This window comes from Myotis davidii, unplaced genomic scaffold (assembly GCF_000327345.1).
Source record: "Myotis davidii unplaced genomic scaffold, ASM32734v1 scaffold775, whole genome shotgun sequence".
Taxonomy (NCBI): Eukaryota; Metazoa; Chordata; class Mammalia; order Chiroptera; family Vespertilionidae; genus Myotis; species Myotis davidii.
The window spans coordinates 13,323-19,004 of NW_006286687.1; positions in this window are offsets into that span (position 1 = coordinate 13,323).

Here is a 5,682-nt window from a genome sequence, read left to right on the forward strand (position 1 = left end):
GGTCACTGTTTCCTTGTTGATTTGTTTTGTCTAGAACTATCTGATGTCAGTGGGATGTTTAAGTTCCCTACTATGATTGTACTGCTGTCTATCTCTCCCTTTAAGTCCTCCAGAAGTTTTTTGTTTTTGTTTTTTTGGGTGTTCCTATATGTTCACCAGATTTATATCATTTTGCTTTATCAAGCCCTTTAGTATTATGAAATGGCTTTCATTGTTCTTTGTTATGGCCTTTATTTTGAAGTCTATTTGGTCATACATGAGTATTGCTACCCCAGCTTTTTTTTTTTTTTTTTTCATTTCTAGTTGCCTGGAAAACTTTTTTTACATCCCTTCACTTTCATCATGTCTGAGTCTTTTGTTCTGAGGTGGCTCTCCTGTAATAGCAAATATATGGGTCATGTTTTCTTATCCATTCAGCTATCCTTTGTCTTTTGATTGGAGCATTTATGCCATTGACATTTAAAGTTATTATTAATAAGTACTTATTTGTTGCCATTTACATTTTTTATGTCTATGTTCCTCTCTCTCTATTTCTTCTTACAACTGTCTCTTTAGCATTTCTTGCAGTGATGGTTTGGTGGTAATAAATTGCCTTAGCCTTTTTTTCTGCAAAGTTCTCTATTTCACCTTCAATTTTGAATGATGGCCTTGCAGGATAAAGTAGTCTTGGATTCAGTCCCTTGCTTTTTATTACTTTGTATAATTCATGCCACTCCCTTTTGGCCTGAAGTGTTTCTATTGAGAAATCAGATGGCAGCCTAATGGTAGCTCCTTTGTAAGTAACTTTCTGTCTCTCTCTTGCAGATTTTAAGATTCTTTCTTTGTCTTAATGTTTGTCAGTTTTATTATGATGTGTCTTGATGTGGGTCTTTTGGTGATTAGGACTTTGTGTTTCCTGGACCTGTGTGACTTTTTCCTTCACGAGGGAAGGGAAGTTTTCTGTCTTTATGTCTTCAAATAGGCTCTCTATTCCTTGCTCAGAATCTTCTCCTTCTGTTATCCCTATAATGTGGATTCTGTTAAGTTTCATTTTGGTCGAAATCTCCCTTAAGCTCTCTTCCTGATTTTTAATTTCTTTTTAACTTCTTCTCTGATTGGGTGTTATTATCTACTAATTCATTGATTGTCTTCTAATTCATTGATTTGGGCTTCAATTTATTCTAGTCTGCTATTAATTTCTTCCAGAGTATTCTTCGTTTCAGCTATATCATCTTCATTTCTGATGGATTCTTATTCATGGTTTCTATCTTTATTTTTCCTGCTGCCATAGTTCTCACTAAGTTCCTTATAGATCTCATTAATTTGCTTGTAGATCCCACTAAGTCAGTGGTCATCAAACTAAGGCTAGCAAGCCACATGTGGCTCTTTGGCCCCTTGAGTGTGGTGCTTCCACAAAATACCGACTTCTGGGCATGGGCCACGAAGTTTCAATCGCACTGTACGTGTGCGCCTGCACGTGGTATTTTGTGGAAGAGCCACACTCAAGGGGCCAAAAAGCAGCATGTGGCTCATGAGCTGCAGTTTGTTTACCACTGCACTAAGTTGTTTAAGCATTCTTATAACAATTATTTTGATTTTTTTTCCTGATAAATTGTTTGCCTCCATTTTATTTAGTTCTTTGTCTAGTGACTCTTCCTTTTCTTTCATTTGGGGGTTGTTTCTTTGTCTCCCCATTTTAGCAGTCTGGTAGTCCAGGGTACTGGGTGAGATGAGTTAGGTCACTGGGACAGGTACATGAATTTGGGGGTGACAGGCCATGCTGGTTCCCAGCAATGGGTCTGATCTTCTCGTGTCACTGCATTAGGCACTCCCAGGCACTGTGGTAGATCTTTGCATCCAGGAGCATCTGGTCGCAGCTTGGTATAGTCTTCGAGGGGCACCCATTAAGGTGCACCTGGTCACAGAGGTAGGTCCTTGCATCTGGAGGCATCATGTTACAGCTGCGGGGGCCCATTGCAAGGCAGTTTAGTCAGTCATTCAGGAGCACCGTGTCAGACACAACGGGTCACATTGGCAGGTCCATGCATCAGGGGGTATTGGGTTACAGTGGCAGGGCCAGGCATGCCCTGTCAAGGTGGTGGGGCCAGTTATCCAGGGGAATCAGGTTGGGGGCTCCAGGTCTAGGTGACAGGTCTCTGTGTCTGGGCATGCCCATATGTTAAGGCCATGGGGCAGGCTGGGTGAGCCTCACATCAAGGCTTTAATTGGGCTTTGATGTACACAGGCACATAGACTCCTTTAAATCTGGCAATGTAAGTTTTCAGGCCCAGTTCTCTGCCCTTCACTTGGAAGCAGACACAGCCCTTTTCCCAGAGGTGGGTTCCTTCTTTCCCGTCCCTTCTCATCCCACCTCACTCTGTTTTCCTTCTGAACTGAAGTCTCTCCTTAAAGGTTTGATCTCTCCTGCCTAGGACAATTTACTGTCTGGACTTTCTTCCCAGATCATCCTATCCAAAGACAACAGCTGAAAGCACATAGTACTGTTAGTTTGTTCTGAGTCTTAGACCTCTCTTAGCAAGTATGGAGACTGGGGACTAGTTTAGAATATAATTATTTAGCTATTGGTGTAATAATGTGAACAAGGCTTATTTAAAAACTAGAAGCTTTTTGCACGAAGATTCGTGCAATAAGCTTTCCTTCCCCTGGCTGCCAGCACTGGTTTTCCTGTGGCACCTGGAACCCAGGCATTTGGTCCGGCTGCAGCAAGGCTTGGCTTCTCTGCTGCGACCCCAGCGAGGTTTGGCTTCTTCACTGCAGCCCCAGAGAGGTTTGGCTTTTTCTCTGCGGCCACAGTGGAGAAGCCAAGCCTCTTCAATCTTCAGTCTTCAGTCTTCACTCCGTGCCTGTGTATGCAAATTACTCACCATCTTTGTTGGGTTAATTTGCATACTCATCCTGATTGGCTGGTGGGCACAGCAGAGTGACACCAATTTACATGTTTCTCTTTTATTAGTGTAGATAAGGTATCAGCATTGTACAGCTGCTTTGGTATTCCCCAATATAACATCATGAAATAAGATACCAGAATTGTCATTTGCCTGTTTTGCTCACAATGGCAGTTACACTGAATGCTGAAATGATGAGTGGCTTTCTGGTTTCTCCACTGGACCATCACCCCTTGAACTCATGGTCTTACACAGAACTTGGCAAATAGTATAGGCTTAAAAGTATTTTCCAAACTAGTAACTAAATTAATGAACAGGGCAGCCTTTACTTTCAGCAAAGATAACAGCCAAGTTTCTGGACCTTAATGAGAGATTATAGTCCCCATTTTTTATATTTGTGATTCCCAAAATATTAGATTTGCCCTTACCACCAATACAGAGGAATGGCCCTTCAGATCTTTTAGGAGGAGATCCTCTGCCCTTTAGCACATTGCCAATGAGAGACAACCTACCAAATGATATTTCCAGAAGGCAATAAATCTCAGTCCTGCTGATAAAATGCTTCCAAGGGTTACCCTCTTGAGCTGCATTTACACTATTACATCTTTGAATATTACCCAATGCTACTATTAAAAAGTCAAATAAAAAAAATAAATAAAATAAATAAAAGTCAAATAAAAAGTATGCTCTAAAAGCAGTGCTCTTTTGATTTCTTATTGTCCCATAAATAATGATGATGGAATTTCAGGATTTCTTGGAGGAAAACTTTGTGGGTGTATTTAACTTCTTTGGACCTTAGGTCTCTTATGGCAAAAGTAAGAATGACAATATCTAATATGTGGCTGTTGGTGTGAAGACAAGAAATAGTGCATTTAAATCACATGGCACCCAGTAGGCACTCAATAGGGCTATTAATAATAATAACTCACTAGAGTTAGGATTATACTTCTCTGCTTTTGTTTTTGGCTGGCCTGCCAGGAAGCTCAAAACAAATTTGTTGTTCAATCACAGCAACACAGTCATTCTTTTGGTTAGCATAGTTGCTTTTTCTTCATAGCTCTTATTCTCCATTTGTAAATTCCTGTCACATTGGCATGTGTGGTTTGTCAGTATCACTATCCTCACCCTCAGGTAGTTATTTTAACTACTCTATCTCTATGAGGAAGCAAGAGGCTGCTTTGTCACACAAAACAAGGCAAAGTAAAAACAACAAATCAGTAGACATACAAAATCCTGCAATAATCATAACACAATGAGAACCAACACTTCCTGGCCATTGGGAAGGAGGTGCACCAGGCCACACACTGTGTCATGATCTTTGCTGCACAATCTCTCTTCATGCCCAAATCTTTTGCAGGTGACTCAGGCGTCCCACTTTCACCATGTGTTTAGCCTCTGGGGAATCTTTTCTTTTCAGCAATGCATTTAAGCTATGGTTTCTGTATTTGACCTAAGATTCTAGTTGTTCCATTGTGGAAGGGTGTTCAGGGCATTCAAGGTCCCACTATACAGGCCTGAAATAGAAGAGGCTTTCCAATACCCTACCAATAAATCACTTTGCTGTTCTAATTACCTAGAACTGGCTTTCTTTGGTTGTAAGTAATAAGCCTCATCAGTGGGAGAGGCCTTCACCAAAGCCCTCGGGGCTCCTCCTCTTTCAGATACTTGTCCCCTTCCAACTTCCAGGCTCTGCAAGCCCCTTCCAGACTTCACAAGACTGGACAAGGACGGGAAGACATGAGGGCTCTCACAGGAGCAGCAGTGCATGAGGCTGAGCCAGTGGCTTCCCACTTTCTTCTGTAGGCATAAATTTGGATCTCAATGCTGTTTAACCATCTGGTCAGAGAAGAAGCCTTAGTTTGGTTTGGTTTGGTTTCATCCTGGGCAAAAACTCAGTACCTTTGGTTCATGCCCAACTTTGCCTGCTAGACCTTGGGATCTCCTTTTCCAGGATTTGAGGTCACTCTGTCCCTGAGGGCAGATGCCAGGTCTAAGTTAAGGGTGTTTTCAGGAATCAAAAACATTTCAAAAAAATTTCAGACACGGATTTTATTTGATCATAAAAGACATGAAAAATGAATAACTATTGTTTCCGTAATTTCATTAGAAAGGAAATGTGTAGCACACACAAAAGGCATAATCGTAGAATGAAAATTGAGCCATGTCAACTTTAGGACAAGCTCAGTCTTTGGTCTTTTTGTCTGGTTTCACTTTAGAAGTTCATCTTGGACTTTCAGATCAGGCTTGGGAAGCACTGGTATAATTACAAGGAAACAGAAGGCCTATCTCCTCTCCTGCCATGGACCACGGACACCTACAGATGGTGACACTAGTAGTTCATAACTGGGGCCTTTCTCAACCCAAACTCTCCACCTCCACTCTCAACCCTATCTAGGGTCCCCAGTCTCTCTCCAGCCTTGCCCCATCTCTGGCTGTTCTAAGTGTTAGATGGAGGGGAGGGGAACAAGATGGAAACCCTGCTATTTACTCCTATGTGGTCATAACCTCTCTGGCCATCAGCTTCCTAGTAGGGCAAAGATGGACCAGATGAACTCTGCAATCCATCAAAAACATTGGGCTGAAGGTTCTCTCCTCAGGCTCCTGGATTGTCATCCCCAGGCCTCCCCCAGCATGGAGAGCTTGACCTTCCTGTAGTCACCTTCTAATAAGAAATGCTGGCTCAGACCTGTCTAGCCTGCAGTGGCAGAAGCCCCTTGGTTCCTATGGGAATCTCTTTCTTCCAGAGAGGAGGAAAGTCTATACAGAGGCATACAAGCTTCTAACCACAGCTTTCCCT